Raw genomic sequence first — 18,593 nt, forward strand, 5'->3', positions numbered from 1 at the left:
CATTACAAACTGGGAGATTCCCAAACCAAATGAAAATAGCCAAAGTGATTCCTATCTATAAGAGTGGAGACAAACACCAATTTACAAACTATAAACCTGTTTCTCTTCTTCCACAATTCTCAAAAATTTTAGAAGAAATATTCAATGATAAATTAGCTTTATTTTATTGAAAAACACAACATTATAAATGAAAACCAATATGGTTTTAGAGAAAATAGATCAAACTCATTGGCTATCATTGATGCTGTGGAGGAAATCACAAATGCTCTGGACAAAAAGAAATATGCAGCTGGAATTTTCATTGACTTAAAAAAAGCATTTGACACTCTCAATCATGACATCCTACTTGACAAACTGGAAGTGTATGGGATAAGAGGACTAGCACTAACTTGGGTCAAAAGCTATTTAACGGGAAGAAAACAATTTGTCAAGATTGATGAATATACATCAGAAACCAAAGAGATAAGTTGTGGTATCCCACAAGGATCAATCCTGGGCCCGCTGCTATTCAATATTTACATAAATGATATATTCAATGTTTCAAAGCTTATGAAACTCATATTATTTGCTGATGACACAGATATATTCTTTTCTACAGACAATCATAGGGAACTTATCAATGTGGTAAACACAGAGTTAAACAAAATAAAATTATGGATGGATTACAACAAATTATCTTTGAACCTAGATAAAACCAAAGTGATGTTTTTTGGAAACCACAACGCAAATAAAGAGCTCTCAATTGAAATAAATAATGTCTTAATCGAAAGGGTTACAGAAATCAAATTCTTAGGGGTTTTTATCGATGATAAACTAAGTTGGAAGCCACACATCAGACACATACAAACTAAAGTCTCAAAAAGTATTTCAATCGTAAATAAATCTAAACATATATTAGGATACAACAGTAGATATTTATTGTACTGCTCCTTAATATTACCATATTTCACCTACTGTATAGAAATTTGGGGGAATAATTACAAGAGTTCACTTCATCCTCTCTTTTTACTTCAAAAACGAGCCGTCAGAATTGTACATTAAGCCGGATATCTTGATCAAACAAACAATTTATTTTATCAATCAAGACTTTTAAAACTGCATGACCTTGTGGATTTTTACACTGCGCAACTTTTTTACAGAGCCAGTTGGAAATCGCTACCATTCAATATCCAAAAACAGTTCTCAGAAAATGAAGGAGGCTGCAGACTGGGGGGATGTAGGAACTTCAAGATCAAATTGATAAGAACCACAAAGAAAAGTGTGTCGGTGTGTGGCACTAACCTTTGGAATGGTTTACGTAATGAGCTAAAAAAATGTTCAAATATTCAAATATTCAAGAAAATGTATAAAGAAACTCTTATTTCAGGATATGAAGATAACATATACATGTGTGAACTTGATTGTGGTGAAATAATCAAAGCTCTTTTAATTATAACCACTGAGTGTTACATTGTAATGTGCAATAATAATTACTGAAATGTTTAAATTACAATCAATAATCTATTGATTTTGTTTACTTGATCTGCAATGTGTAACAATAATTTCTGGTTTAATGTTATCATGTGTTCTAAGGATAATCAATAATTATTACATATCGGTACCGTAACTGTTTACTGAAATCATGAATGAATGTTATTTTGAAGATCATCAATCATTACTAGGCACTGGATTTTGTCACTTCAAGAGAATCTATCTGATCAGAACCGTATTTAAAACACTGTAAAACTATCAAATGAATGAACTCAGTAGGGGTGGGATTATATAAGCTTGCTTCTTCCCACTCCTTTTCAAGCAATAAATCAAACTCTACTTATACTTCTGTTAATGATCACTGTATTTAATTGAGCAAATGTGATTTAAGTGACATTTTTGTTTTATTTTCTGTCTTTTTAATCTATGCATTTCATCATTTCTGTAATGAGTTTGATCAATATGTGTAAATTCTTTATTGCTTTGACTACAATGCTTGAAATAAATCAATAAAATCATAAAATCTAAATATTTGTTGAGCACTGCGTCCTATTGATGACATACCAAGCATGCAGGTTTTGCAGTCAGCTCCTTGAACAAATACAACTCTTTCCATTTTTCCTGGAAAGCTATCAATGTAACAGTGGTGAGGCTCACGAGGAACCAAAGTACATCTGACCTGGACACAGAGCTGTTAGGTTTCACTGTTGGCACATGCAGAGATATGCTGTTTCAACTGTTTTGCTTTTCCTTTGTATGGAGTGATATTTCTGCCACCACGTTGCACACAAAACTTTCTAAGACACAAGTGAAAATATTAAATATTTGCTTTTCAATTCTTTTTTATTTTGCTTTCAATTTTTTTCTTTTTGCTTTCACAATTTTTTTGCTGTCAAAAACTTTTTTTTGCTTTAAAAAACTTTTTTTGCGTTTGCAAAACACTGGTTTTCACATGCGTTGTGTAAAATCTCGCTTTTTCCTATCTTTGATTTTCCTGACTCCTCTGAACGTGACTTATGGAAGACAATTAAACATTTTTAAATGAATTTTGCTCCACATTTACCAGAGAACTTTTTGAAAATTAAATGTCAAATACCATTTTCTTTATCATTTTAATTGAGTGATAGAATAAGCAGTGTTGAAGAAGAAAATGAAAAAGCATTTAGGTGGATTGCTTTTTCATTGTAATTTTGAGTCATAAAATGCAGCTTCATTTTGAAAATGGAAAAGCATTTCTGGTTTTGACTTTTATTTAGAGATGGACTTTGGCTTTTTTATTGATGGCATTTGTAAATCTGCTACAGAATGGTTACTGATCTAGGGTCCAGAATGTTGATTGCATTAAAATTTAATTTATGCTGAAAGTTTTTATATTTTTTATAAATGTATACATTTTTGTTTGTTTTTGATGTTTTTCTCGTAAAGAGCTGTGCCTTGCATCATTATGTGGTTGTGTTTGCGAGGGTTTGGTAAGGATTATATTTCAATAAACAAAAAAAAAAGACATCGACTTTATGTAGGTTCTGTTCTAACGGGATTCTGCCGTTTCAATCATTCTGGCCCGTTTCTCTCAGAGTAAAACCCAGAAGGAGCAGCAGCAGCTAAAATAAAACCGAGTTTTGTATTTATTCATGTCAGGGTAGTGACCAACGTGTTTAAAATGTCTGCAGCAGAAAAAAACATCCGTGGAAATTTTATGTAAATATTCTGTCAATTTTTAATCACTATCATTGCACCACTTTGCAAAAAAAAGCAATTTACAAGTGATGTCAACAAATTTGGTTTTCACTGCCTTAATAAAAGTCAGTGTAAGTGTGAAAGATCTATATTAACTAAACACTCTGGTCTCCCTGCTGTTCTGTTGGCTTCCCATCCTTTTGGACCCTTTCCAGATTGAGTGTTGCATGTGAGAGCATGGGTCTACCAGCTGCTTCCTCTGTTTGCTGATGAAATTAACATTTCACCAGCTTTGAAATATCATAATTCTTTGGCAGATTATCAGCATACCACACTCTTTTAACATCTGACCCAGATTTGTATCTCTACGTTGGTGCTGGATGTATGTTTTCTATGTGATGTACTTTATTTATGGTCAGTAAATAATTACCAGTAGTTGATGTGTTTGCACTGTTCCTTTTCCTGTAATTTTTAGGACTTTGTGTGTAATTCAGTTGGGGAAAAAATATATTTTTCAGGAATACACGTAAAATCTATTGAAAAAATTCTAAAACAGCTACAAGCATTTAAAGTTTCACAACTTTGATTCAAAGGTTTTAACTGGAGTCACCTTCTGGAATGAATACCTTTGATTTACAAGTTTTTTGTAAATGCACCAGTGCTCTGCAGTTATGATTTATTTTAACATTGTAGAAAGATGAAAACTTGAGAAACTTTGACCACTCATAATGCCATTTGTATAAAAAACCTGTGTTAAAGTCCTACTCCATCATCTTCTGATCTTTTATAAAAGTGTTCCCAGTGCTTTTTCATGTCGTTTTTTGCCCAAATCCAAAAACCTGTGTTGTTTTTAAAGAAAACGTTTTTGCAGAGCGGCTGGAGTTTATTAGAAATTTGGCTTTGTGTTGTGAGCGGAACCCTTGGCACAGAGCAAGGTTTCCCCCTCTTCCCATCACCCCTATCTGAGCTATCTGTTAACACACATACCAATAAGAAGATAAAGTAAAAAGATTGTATGTGAGTTTCTTAGTGGACTCTCTCGCCTCACATTGAGAAGGTTTGAATCCCGGCAGGGACATTTCTGTGTGAAGTTTGCATGTTCTCCTAGTGCTTGTGTGGGTTTTCCCGTTTCCATTTCACAGTCCAAAAACATGGTTTCTTGGTTAATTATGTTTCTAATTTGTCTCTTGGTGTGCATGTGAGTGTGAGGCCCTGCAACTGATTGGTGACCTTTTTAGGGTGTACCCCGCCTTCACCCAACAGTAGCTCAGTTGCCTTGTGACCCTGAAAGGGATTCATTAGGTTCTAAAGATGGATGGATGGATTATATTTGCACAGTTTGAAGTTATTTCCAATAGTGGGGGTGCTTCATGGTGGTTTATTTTGGTGTGTTTTTGTCCTGAGCTCAGCCCCTCAGCATGGGTAAATTCTCCTGCTGAATAATTTCAGCTTGGCCTGCCCAAACTGACGCTGCAATAATAGACATCTGTGTCCATCAGTGCTTTGATTGAGAATCTCCTTCATCAGCTCATATCCTTCAACACACAAAATATTTAATCATATAGACCAGCATTAATGAAGTCTGTTTTTTTCCTACCCCTTCAAACAAAATTGTCCTTATCCCACCAGCTCTACAAACAGTCAATTTCCTTTTAGAGCTCAGTGTTGGGAGGAACTCCATGGAACAAGAAAAGCTAAATAATTTCTACTCAACGCTTCATGGATTCAAGCACCACTGATTAATTAAGCAGAATGTATTAGTCATGACTCCCACCAAAGCTTTTTTATATTAATGAGGTGTGTGTTTGAGGTGGAGTGTGGCTAGTGCTCAAGCCGCTGTGGGCAGAGTCCTGACAGTCACTTTCCCACAACGCTTATAACTTAATCAGGTGCATGAGCAATGCAGCTGTAGTGTTGAGTATTCTCACTGCAGCCTCATCAAAGCCTGTCCTTTGATGTATTGTTAATTATCATTAAATTATTTTGCAGTCTGGTTGAAGATAAATCAACTGTAGCTTAATCTGTTTGATAAACTCAGCACTCAGTCTAAAATCAATAAACATGTTTCAAAAAACCTACTAATCTCATATTTATGAACAGAATCCATCTATAAACAATGTTGTAGCCTGTTAAAATAATCTTTAGCCCCTTGAGTTAGTTCTGCTTGTGTTGAAGAGTTCATTATTTTTTTACACCAGTGGCAGCAACCTGAGGTCAGCCCAAAGAGGAATTAATTTAGGAATTAAAAATGCTGATTCCAGGAGGACTCGCATGTTGCTACAGTCTGACAAAACAATGAAGAAGAAGGTTCCTTTCAAAATGAAATAAAAATGTTGACCAAAGATATTATTCCTCCCACCTGAACATAAATAAGTTGAGTAAAATGAAACCGGACAGTGCCCCAAAGCCACTGTGTGAGCTGGCGGTCCGAGCTCTGCCCGGACATACACTTTTACCAGAAAGTCCGGTTCTCCTGAGTTTGGAAGCTCGTTCACGTAGAGCTGTGGAATGGATCGCAGTCTGAAGTCTCCCACACGTAGCGCACAGGTAACAAAGCATCCTCCCTTCCCCTCAAACACAAAGTCCGTCTGCTCTGCTCAGAGACACAGTCCCCCGGTCCACTTGACTAATCAAGTGCATAAGCAGACTAATTCTTTTCTATTTTGTTTGTTATTATTGTTATTTTTTTTTGTCAAAGTCACTTCCCTCAGTCTATACTGGATCATCGCGGATGAGTCATTAGTTGGGAAATAAAATAAATGAAGTAATAAAGTGAAATAACTAATAATATTTATATAATAATGAAAAATTATAAATACCCCCCCCCCCCCCCCCGAAGATATCATCGTCCATCCCGATGGTTTACTGCAAACATCGTCAACTGCCAATTTAACCCTTGTGCTATCCTAGGCACTTTAACATTGGGAGTTGGGTCATCTAGACCCACTAGACAGTGCTGTGAACCTTTTTTCTTCAATGATTTGTGATCTTCACTGGTGTCCATGGATTACAGGAAATCTTTCCACCTTTATCCACCTTTGTCATGGTAGGGAGAACACGTCAATGCAAGGGTGGGGTCATCTAAGATAGCACAAGGGTTACGGGACATCGCCCAAGCAACTTGACTCGACTTTTTCTGCGGAGTAAGCTTGTCTTTCATTTCTCATCATCCCTTTGTTTACGCTCTTTTATGCTAGCTTACAGCCCCTCACACCGCCAACCTAATATTAAAAATTTTCAATCTATATTACATCCAGCCATACAATTTTTAGCCAGATGCCAGCTCAGACAAGGAAAACTAAGACATTAATGTACATTTTTGTCTGCAAGTGTTTGCATTGGACGAAACAGGTAGCTTGTGGCCCTCCCAGACCATTTTCTAGGTCATGAAATGGCAGTTTTTTATGAGGCCAGAACAGTCTCATAATTCAGAATTGCACACACTCCGAGTCACAAATGCACACACTTCGATTCACAAATGTCATTTTATGCAAACGTGCTAAATAAATTTGGAAATGCACACGTTGTGTTTCACAAATGCACACCCTGTGTTTCACAAACACACACATTGTGTTTCACACATGTGCACTGAATGTTTTACAAATGCACAATAAGTGTTTCTCACAAATGTGCACACTGTGTTTCACAAAAACATTTTAGAAATTCACAATAAATGTATCAGAAATGCACAGTAGGTGCTTCACAAACATGATTTTTAGGTACACATGTGATGTGAACTCACAGATCATACGAATTGCAGAATGTGCATTCAAAATCCCGTTCTTGTTTGTGAATCTCCCCACATGTGTGAGAGATTTTTCTACGGTGAATATTGAGACTCTTCTGACGGAGCAGGTCAACTAATGTCACCATTGGCTAGTGAATCTGTCAATCAAACTCATCAGGAAAGCAGGCGGGTTCGCTTTTAGCCAATCGAATGGCCCCTTACACTTTTTCTACGCTTTCGTGCAGGTGGCAAAAGCCCCGCCCATATTTGATTCTGTACCAGTCGGTCGTTAGCATTTTAGCCTTAGCGTGGCTTGTTGGTTTAATGCCTTCGGTCGTCAAAAATTACTGGCTTGCGCAACTTTTCAGTGGACCTGGAAGCAAGACAACAGTGATTGAATGCACTTGACATAGAATCCATCGAATTCTGTACTGGTCATGAGATTTACAATGAACGTTTCACTCGGGATTGTTTGTACGTTATCCTTCTCTTAGCTTTGATGCTAGCGTCATTTCAACACTCAGACGGTTCCCTTCGGTCTTGATCATATGAAGGTGGAGGAGAAAAATCTTCAACTTCCACAGAAGGTTCTGTGGAGAAAGTGGCATCACTTTGCTTCGTACCACGCAGTGGGACTACATTACCTCAAGTTCATCTCACTGTCAATCACAGATAACCAATACATCTCCCCTGCTCCCCAAGTCACTTTGCTGGACCTTAATTTTAATTTTTTAATAATTCAAATGTCATTAATTTGATATTGTAACCATATTTCTGCTTCTAACCTCTTGGCCAGGTCACCCTTGCAAAAGAGATCCTCATCTCTAAGGGTTTTATAACTGGTTAAATACTAAACAACAAAAGATGGTCACAGAACAACAAAGTGCAAACATTCACCCTTTATTGTCGAGTAAAATTCAGTGAAAACATGGACAGACTAAAACATCAAAATTTAAGCAGATACGGGGGGGATCTCTACTGATTTGAATTTTATTTATACTGGAATTAATTTTCATAACATCCTTACATACAATGAAGTCCCTTGAACAATACAGCAGTATTTATTTGAACTTTGTCTTGTTCCCCTCAGTCTCTCTTCTTCTGTATGTAATTATGTCGCCTAAATTAAGTTCTAAACAAACGGGACAGTAAGGATATAGGTCCACTCCCAAACGGTCTGAATTCCACAATGGATTGATGTCGTCTTGCAGTTCCAACATTTGTGGACCCAAAAAAGGACTGTCCCATACCAGGACATTGATCCCAGGATGAGGTTCAGTCATGGATCCACTCTCCTCCCATTGAATCTCTGGAACTAGCATACCCTGCCAAAAAAAAAAAATTACTGTTTATGAAAATTGCGGTTTAAAAAAAAAAAAGTTTTAGATTATGTAGGCACAGTGACCGACTAATAATTACTTATATTGTTGCTGGCAGGCAGACCTCATATCTCCATAACTGTTTTTAATTTGCAAATAAGTGATCTTTAAAGAGTAGTGACATTAGTACATCTGATACAGGGCTCCAGACTAACTTTTTTCACTAGGAGCACTGTGGCCCCCAACTGAAAATTTTAGGGGCAAAACCAGAAAATTTAGGGGCGCATACCGTAAATCAACATGCTAACCAAATCTACTCATCTCCACTGTATTACTAATAAATACTTTAATAATAGATGGAGAAATTACAATGTGCTGTTTCAAATTCAGTGTCACATTTTATTCTGCACTTTTGAAGATGCAACAAGAAGGTAAACTGACAGCACCGTCGATGTCATGACAGTGCAAATAGTAAAGAAAACAGATGGAAATCTATCTTGGTGACACCAAATAAGTGCAGCCAAGATGGACAATAAGCGTGTTTGAGATCACCCAGGTGGACGAAACGCTGCGCAGATCACCTGGTTTAACCCTAAAAGCATCAGTGTTTAACAACATCGCTCCAATCAATACTTTTTATTAAAATAACTAAATCCGGCATGTTTTCCCCTTAGTTCCATCTGAATCATGTTAAGAACCTACAGATAGGCTATAGACGCTAGCTTGAACCGCCACGGGCTTGAACTCACAAGGCAGACTTACACAACTTGAGTCGAAAGCCGGCTAGTTTCGAGGCCCCTGGTTGGTTGTAGTTACTTATGTTGTGTGAAAAGCTGGTATGACAAGTATAAAACTTGACAAAACCATCATAAGACTTCCCCCGCTTTAAACCCATAAAATATATGACTGCCAGGCTAAGCTAAGCAAAGCTAAGCTAATTTGCAGTGGGGGAACTCTGCAAATGACTCGGCTGAAGTGTTCATAAAGCATTCACACATGTCACTTGCTAAGGAGAACGCTTCTACTTAGTATTCAATAACATTACAGGACGTACAACGAGGGAATGATCAAATAAATGCATTACTTACGGGCTAAGACTGATCCCGTTCGGAAAACCTCTCCGCCATGTTTGCCGCCCGCGTACTTTCAAGTGCTGTGCTGAACAGCTCCCTCCCTCGTCAGTTTGAAAGTGAGGAGTGTAAGGGGCCATTCGATTGGCTAAAAGCGAACCCGCCTGCTTTCCTGATGAGTTTGATTGACAGATTCACTAGCCAATGGTGACATTAGTTGACCTGCTCCGTCAGAAGAGTCTCAATATTCACCGTAGAAAAATCTCTCACACATGTGGGGAGATTCACAAACGAGAACGGGATTTTGAATGCAGATTCTGCAATTCGTATGATCTGTGAGTTCACATCACATGTGTACCTAAAAATCATGTTTGTGAAGCACCTACTGTGCATTTCTGATACATTTATTGTGAATTTCTGAAAAGTTTTTGTGAAACACAGTGTGCACATTTGTGAGAAACACTTATTGTGCATTTGTAAAACATTCAGTGTGCATGTGTGAAACACAATGTGTGTGTTTGTGAAACACAGGGTGTGCATTTGTGAAACACAACGTGTGCATTTCCAAATTTATTTAGCACGTTTGCATAAAATGACATTTGTGAATCGAATTGTGTGCATTTGTGACTCGGAGTGTGTGCAATTCTGAATTATGAGACTGTTCTGGCCTCATAGTTTTTATGCTCCTGATTTACAAAGATGTGAATAAAGAATAATCAGAAAAGCTTTTTCCTCTTATTTTTCTTTTTATATATCCTCTATCATGAGAAAATGCTACAAGAACATGTTAAAAACACCCAAACACCGTTTTCATTGGAGTGAGTCTTTAGCGCATCCCTTTATTTTTTGCTATCCAAGGTACTTTAACGTTGGGAGTTGGTACATCAGACCAGTCCTTCGGGTGCGATGCGATGCCAGAGGGGCACAGGAGTAGCGGTGCTTGGAGAAAAAAAATCTTCGCCAGCATTATCAGTTTACTATTATCTATTATTTCACAGAGTTTGTACCAGCTGGAAACCTGTGAATTGCCGTGCCTAAAACTGCGCGCTCCCGTCTCTGAGAAAGAGCACGCAGTTGCGGGGATGGAATGTGTGAGGAAGAAAAAAGAGGTTGGAGGTGGGGGGTTGTGGGTACAGGCAGCAAGGTGAATCGCGCAGGGATTGTAAAAGTGTAAAACCCAACTGCCAGCAAGCAGCAGATGTTCTCCTAGCACCCTACCCGCCAATTTTAACCGCACCTTCGACATTTAGGGTCCCTTGGTGGAGAGGGTGAGGGGACATCACTGTGAGTAATCAGGAGATGTCCCCTTAGTGCCCTACCAGCCAATTTTAACTGCACCCCCCTTAGTACACACACCCCTCCCCGCGCAATATATACATTCCAACATAAACACACACACATGCACACACACACCCTCTCAAACACACATACACGCACACACATTTTGCAAGGAAGGTGGGACCTAGGACCATCTGTCCCCTACCCCTTCCCTGGTGGGGGGTACTGGGCCCTTGGCAACGGCGGCCGTGTCCCCTGGGTGCCGGCTTCCTGGGCCCGGCGGTGCTCTCTTACACCTGAGCCGGGGGTGTTCGTGCTCCTGGGGGGTGGGTTCTGGTCTTGCCCCTGAGCGCTGGGCCCCGCCTAATTTCCAACTGTGGCCGAGCCTGGTCGGGCCATGTTTACAACACCCCTTGTGGGCCCCTTTTTCCCCGGGGGCCCTCCTCCTGGGCGGGGGCAGCGGGCCCCTGCCTTGCTCTTCCCAGGACCAACCGTGGGCCAGGTGGGTGGATGCCTGGAGTGCGGAGTGGGTCTCCCTTGGGGGCTCCTGGCTCGTACCTGGGGTTGGGGCGGGGGGATGCCCGGAACTCCTGGGTGGTGATGGGGTGCTCGTCTGGGGCTGTGGGTGTCCTTCTCCGGTGGGGTCCTGCGTTGGGCTCTACCCGGCGCGGCGGGGGGGCTGCTCTCCTGGTTGGGCTGAGGCGGCGCTCTCTTTCCCCCCGTGCCTCCCTGCTCTCTGGCTCTGGGGGCCTCGCGGCGGTCCTGCTGGCCCTGGCCTGGGTGGCGGATTTGGTCGCCCAGGGAGTGGTTGTTCCCTGCCTGCTCCCGTGTGGCGTTGGGGGGGTTCCGGCTGCCGCTGCCGCTGCGGCGGGGGTCTTGGTGTGGGGATGGCTGGGCACTCTCCCTCCTTCTTTTCACATTCCACCATCCATTTTAGAAGAACATAAACACTCACCTGAGCACAGGTGTTAGCTCACCTTTGCACTAACAGTTTGCGTGATAGAATGAATGAAATATTTCACACTAGTTGGTTTTAAGGCCTAGGTATGCGTGTGAACACTATCTGTTTTGTGTACATGTTGACTTGTTGACATGTGGACATTTTTGCAGCTAGTAGGTGTGTTGATAACATTTGAGTGTGTGTGGACAGGTCCGGCCCTTTTTGTACTACATTTGAACCTTACCGTAATGATAAACAACCAGTAAACTTGTTGCTTTATGGTGCTTTATGGTCTTATCCCTCCTCCCCTCCTACCCCCCCCCCCCCCCCCCCCCCCCTAACATCCCTCTCTCTTCGTACTTTCTTTCCTTTTCCGTCCGGTCCAACACCAAAGATTTTCAAACATGGTTGAAATTGATAAAGTTCAATAAAGATTAGTAACCCCCATTGTTAAAGTAAAATATGTTCAAAACAAGAGGCTCTCAGTTCTCATCTGCCTGCCAAGCTGTTGGACAGGACAAGTAAAAAAATAAAAATAAAACTAAAACCCGCTTCCCGTCACTCACTGCAGTGTGTGAGTATTTGTTTGGCTCCGTGTCTGCATGTGAGTAGTCTTTCTCATATCTACAGAACATTCAGACCAACCTAAGATCACGTTTAAAGTCTCAACGCCTGCATGAAGCTGAAACTCACCACGTATCAACCAGACTACACCATTAGCAAAACTACCACGAGAAATAATCATCATTTATTAGCAACAGCATAACAAAGTTATTAAAAAGAATCCACAGATTTATTGTACTTTAAAAGTGTTGAAATTACATCAAATGCACACATTCATTGGTATGTCTAGTTTTAAACATATTGTTGCGGACTGAGTTTAACTGGGTGGCTGATGGGCCGCGTTGTAAGTTCTGGAGTTCATTGAACGCATCAAGCAGAGATCTGATTGGCCCAGTTCTGTCGCTCAGCCTGTTGTTATGTTGTTTGGACCAATGGGTTTTAGCTATGGGCCAAATAAGGGAAATGGGAGGGCTGGAGTGGGAGCAGGGGAATATAAAGTTGGGAGAAGCACTCTAGTCTCGGCGGGAGAGATTGAGGAATTGCTGAATTAATTGTACAGCGTTTGTTGCGGTCTGCAGTAACCAGAATAAAGAACCTTAAAACAGGTTAAGTCTCCGTGCCTCAGTGTGGGAAAGGGACACTAGATTATTGTATGGCTCTCTTGGCCAAAAAGGTTCCCAACCCCTGATCCAGACCCACTAGACAGTGCTTCTTCAATGATTTGTGATCTTCACTGGTGTCCATGGTTACATAAAATCTTTCCACCTTTATCAACCTTCGTCAGGGTAGGGAGAACACGTCAATGTAAGGGAGGGGTCATCTAAGATAGCACAAGGGTTACGTGAACCCATTTATAAGTTTGATGATATTAGGAGGGATCATACGTGCTTAACGTTGTGGATCATGCCGTCACCAATGTTCATGACATTCCACAGTCACAATAACTGGCTCTTGGTTCATGAAATGACAAAAAAGGAGAAGAAGCTGGAGAAAGGTGGAACGTGTAGTTGAAAGGTCTGTGCCATGCAGCATTTACCCAGATATCCTTTAAGCTGAATCAGATTTTCCTGCACATATTAGGAAAATTTACGTCTTCAGGTTGTAAAAAAAATATGTCAGGTGTTTTTAAAAGAGCTTTACTAACATACTAATAACTATAATAATTATAGCACCTTTACAGATAAAATTCACAAAGTGCTTCACAGTAAAACACGGTAAAACACCGAATATAAAAAAGATTAAATAAAAAGCAATTTTAAAAAGAGGTTTTTAGCTGCCTTTTAAAAGAAAACACTGAATCTGCAGATCTGAGGCTGAGAGGAAGGGAGTACCAGAGGGATGGAGCCACTGCTGCAAAGGCTCTGTTGCCCTTAGTACAAGGGTTAAGGGAACCCAGTTTAAAACTATCCTAGGCACTTTAACGTTGGGAGTTGGGTCATCTACCCACTAGACAGTGCTCTGAACCTTTTTTCTTCAATGATTTGAATCTTCACTGGTGTCCATGGATTACATGAAATCTTTCCACCTTTATCCACCTTTGTCATGGTAGGAAGAACAAGGGTGGGGTCATCTAAGATAGCACACGGGTTAAAAACCAGCAGACCCTGGTCACATGATGTACGACTGGTGCTTGGTTATTAAGAGCTGTGCATGTTAAAACCAGGATTTTAAAATGCACTCGGAAACTGATGGATGAATTGGTTAAAAGCCTTGCAGCAGCGTTCTGGACAACCTGGAGCCATTCTAAAGATTTCTTGCTTAAACATGTGAAGATGGAGTTGCAGTAATCAAGATGAGAAGTTATAAAAGCGTGGACTAGCATCTCCATCTCAGAACGTGACACAATTAGACTCAGTTTTGCAATGTTTTTAAGATGATAAAGACAAGAAAGAACAAGTGACCCGACATGAGAGTGAAGGGATGAAACCGGGTCTACAGTCACCCCAAGGTTCCAGACAGATGGCTTAAAAAGGAAGCCAATGGACCGAGCCACTTGATTATCTGGGGGAGGAAACTGTCAAGAGCACAGACTAGGACCTAGGGGTGTTTATTGCCAAGAGTCTGGCGATACAATACGTATCCTGATTCGCGCCCCGCGATACGATACGTATCCCAATATTTTACCGAAACATATTTTCTTTTCTTTTTTTTTTTAAATGTGACTTGAAAAACTCTACCTGAATTTCAATATCTTCCACTGTAATAAAATGGTCAAATTCAGTTTATTTAATAATCACAATGTTAAGCACTGCAACTGTATCTCATATGCATTCACCAAGGCAAATTCATAGTGCTTTTATTTTGGTAAGTTCAAATATAGAAAGGGAACAGTCCACATTGTCTTGATTTCCACAACAAAATATTTTTCAGTATAAGAAAATACAAAGAATGAATGTGCCTCAACCAATAAGTTTCTATTATGGAAAGAAAATGCTGTTTATTTTCAACATTGCTTAATGTAGATTCTCCAGTACTTTTAAAAGGTTCAGGAGCCTGAATGATGCTTCATAAATAAAGGGGGTGGGGGGCACATACTGATTCTTTCCAGAAACAATAAAGTGTGATGATGAGGCAGCATTGCAGAACAAAGGAAAGTTGCTGTAACCCATGTGCTAACCTAGGCACTTTAACATTGGAAGTTGGGTCATCTAAACCCACTAGACCAGGGGTGTCAAGGATATTGACACATCAATATGTATCCGGCCCACCAGATGGTTAAATCCGGCCCAGTCATGAAGAGTAAAAATTATAAGAATGTTTAAAAAAACAAGCATTTTCTAGTCCATACCTGTGGCGAGTTATGATTTCTTAACCCTTGTGCTGTCTTAGATGACCCCACCCTTACTTTTACATGGTCTCCCTACCATGACAAAGGTGGATAAAGGTGGAAAGATTTCATGTAATCCATGGACACCAGTGAAGTTCACAAATCATTGAAGAAAAAAGGTTCAGCACACTGTCTAGTGGATCTAGATGACCCAACTCCCAACGTTAAAGTGCCTAGGATAGTACAAGTGTTAAGGGAACCCAGTTTAAAACTAAGGGCAACAGAGCCTTTGCAGCAGTGGCTCCATCTCTCTGGTACTCCCTTCCTCTCAGCCTCAGATCTGCAGATTCAGTGTTTTCTTTTAAAAAGCAGCTAAAAACCTCTTTTTAAAATTGGGTTTAAAAGGGTTACAGAAATAACCGAAATGTGCAATGCAGTTTATTATAAGGATTGATTGAATGTTAGATGTAAAATATTCAGTCTGAATAAAATTAAATAAACCAATTTTTTTAAGTGAAATGCATTTTATTTTACATCCATTGGTCTCTGTGAATGAATGTGTAATAATAAGTGATTAGGCTATAATTTTGGCTGAGGCATTTTTTCCAACTGAGTAAAAAAAAAGAAAAAAAATGTTTTTTGCTTTTATGTTACTGGTCCGGCCCATTTGGGATCAGACGCCTTGAATGCGGCCCCCGAACCAAAATGAGTTTGACATCCCTGCACTAGACAGTGCGCTGAACCTTTTTTCTTCAATGACTTGTGAAGCTCACTGTTGTCCATGGATTACATGAAATCTTTCCACCTTTATCCACCTTTGTCATGGTAGGAATAACATGTCAATGTAAGGGTGGGGTCATCTAAGATAACACAAGGGTTAATGTGACAAAGGTGCTTTGTTTACACATCAGTCTTTTCTGCTGAACCTTTGCAGCCACGCTTCTCACACGCGGAAGTAAAACTGGTAACGCTCCTCGCCACGATGTCAGCCTTTTTTCAGAGCGTTGAACACATCCCTCTGATCCATAAGGTCGCTGAACTAGAATCTATTGCTGGGAGGTTCTGCAGAATTTTTGCCCGCTTTGTCGATTGCATTTTAGCCGATGCTAAGCGCATTAGCCTATTAGCCGCTGCCGTGCTTCACTTGTAGATAGATAGATAGATAGATATAAACTTTATTAATCTCCCAAAGGAGAAATTCAGGTGTCCGGTAGCAAAACACACAACCACACACAACAAACAACAGTAAAAAGACAGTTCACAAAATAATATCAGTTCATATCAGGCAGGTTCATTAAACAGCCTGATAGCTGTAGGGACAAATGAGTTCTTAAAGCGCTCTGTCCTGCAGCGCAGTGAAAGGAGTCTATTACTCCGTGTGCTCCTCTGACCTGACATCGTGTTGTATTTATCTGAGCCGCTAAAAAGCATAGCAATCCACATTTTTATATTGTAACGACCCAGCTGGTACATCACTGTAGCGGGAAAGCAATAGCCAAGCTGCTTATTAACTGGCTAAGTTGGAGAGCTGTCCGAGCCCCATTCACCACCTGACTCCGAACAGTCTCAGATAGAGAGAAGCAAAGAGAGAGGCAGATTCCGTAATCTCCATTCTGGCATCAAAGCCCATTAATTTGAACACACACAAACAGCCAAACAGCATGGACGTCACTTCTGCTTCCAGCCCTCTCACTTATGGTTTTACCCCATGATTCCCCACTTCCCATGAGTGTTAGGGGCTGAAGGCGAGGCTAACCCCCAGGTCGCTACATTGCCCCCACCTAAGAGGGTTAAGTGTCCCCACAACCCTCACATAGCTGAGAACCAAACCACACAGACAGCAAAACACATGAACACACTGGCTGAAGACTCATGCTCTCAATCCAAACCACCACTGTGTAACAGTCTTCCTCCCAGCTAGCTGGTTTCGCACATCTGTTACTGACACACTTCCGTGCCAGTATGTGCCCAGCCAGCAGAATCAAACACTGTCCCCGCAGCGGTGGCAGCACCACCATCAGGGTGCACGTCACCTTGAGGAAGTAGACTCTCTCCGAGCAAAGAGCTGCAGATCATCGGCGAAGGTCCCCAGGCGTTCGTCGTCCCTACAGCGACGAGACTCCAGCTGCTCTCGGTTCTGTTCTGTCGAACCCTGCTCTCCAAAGCGTCGCTCTAATACTGCTGTCAGTGCCGACAGGTCTCACAGCTCTGCAGATGAGAGGTCCAGCAGTACCTGGAGTGTAGCGCCCTCCAACGCCAGGCGTGGGTGTGTAACAAGTTTCCTCGGGACTCCAGCCCTCATCGCCAGCCGCCAAGTTGACCTGAGCCAGGTGTGGTTTCAGTGGTGTTAAGCCACTGCATCGTGAAAGTTTTACTGGGCTGCGCACTGTCATCACAGACTGCTCTGGACGGTTCATCACTTGCGTGGAAACCCGACTCGCAGGGACAGGCTGCAGTTGACGGCAGGTGCTCGTACCTTTAGGTAGATGATTTCGCCCTTGCTCCTCCCTTGTCCTGAGTTGCCTCCAGGATGTGAATTTGTCCCTCCATCTCAGCCATCTCTTGCTCCATGTCGTAGTTCTCCATGGCGTAGCAGTATCGGCTGAGGATCCCACTTCTGACACCAATGTACCCAGCTGGTACGTCACTATAGCCAAACTGCTACTGAAGTGGCTTCATTGGAGAGCTGTCCATGCCCCATATACCGCACGACTCTGAACAGTCTCAGAGAGGAAGAAATAGGCAGATAAGCTAAGTCTCAGTCTTAGGGGCTGAAGGCGGGGCTACTGGCAGCAACATGGCACAGAGTTTCTGTTTGGTATCCATCCCAAGTAAAAACGAAGTAGTTCATGTCTCATAACAACGAAACAAGCTGCCTCTGGCTGCAGTTTTCCTGTTGTATTGTGTGGTGTGGAGCTGCTCAAAGCCTTCGTGTGCTCTGCTGCCAACTAGCGGTCGGAGTGTGAAGTGGACAACAAGAGTCAAACACTAAAGGACACTCAGAAGTAATTAAAGAAATATCATCCTGTCAGCATTTTGAAACGATGCAAGTATCGCCAAATGAAGTATCGCGATATTTTGCCAAATCGATTTTTTCTTACACCCCTACTATGACCTCATTTTTGGCTTCATTTAGTTGGAGAAAGTTGTTATTCATCCAACTCTTGACTGAATCCAGACACCTGTACAAAATCTGTTTTAAAAACATCCTAGGGTTTAAAAGACAGATAAAGCTGAATATCCTCAGCATTAAAATGAAAAGAAATATCATTAAAAGAACTTAGAATATGCTGCAAGGGCAGCAGATTTAAATGAACAATAAAGGTCCCAAAACTGTTACATGCATAAACTGTGGTTCTGCACACCTGTCCAGGCTCGCTGGCAGCAGGTATGTGCTGATCTATCAGTCTGACTTAATGTTTCAATCACGGCTTCACCATCACTGTGTGTGCTTGGTGACATGAGAGCCATCGATACAAAAGGAGGATTAGTATATGTAATTTTCACAACTGTTTGTATTGCAAAAAAAAATTCTAAAAATAAGGAAAATATTAATGTAAATCAATACAGAAGTCTGCTTGATAATAGCTTGGAAAAAATGTCAGCCCCAAGTTGTAGTTATTTGGAAAGAATTCAGTCTCTCTGGTCCCCCATTGCAAACTCCATGACCTAGGGGGTTGGGCGCCGCAGGGTCTTCCGGACTTGGGTGTGTGTGTGTGTGTGTGTGGGGGGGGGGGGGGGGGGGGTTAGGGCGGGTGCTTGGTAAGGGTTTATGGCCTAC

At 41.1% G+C, this 18,593-nt stretch overlaps 1 protein-coding gene across 7 annotated transcripts in view; it reads left to right on the forward strand.

The window, feature by feature from the left end:
• Positions 1-18,593, forward strand: part of LOC101158260 (protein kinase C-binding protein NELL1) — a 603,730-nt gene that overhangs the window by 367,176 nt on the left and 217,961 nt on the right. The gene's annotated exons all lie outside the window — the stretch shown is intronic.

The sequence above is a fragment of the Oryzias latipes genome, chromosome 3 (genome assembly GCF_053564925.1).
Source record: "Oryzias latipes strain Hd-rR chromosome 3, Olatipes_Hd-rR_3.1".
Lineage (NCBI taxonomy): Eukaryota > Metazoa > Chordata > Actinopteri > Beloniformes > Adrianichthyidae > Oryzias > Oryzias latipes.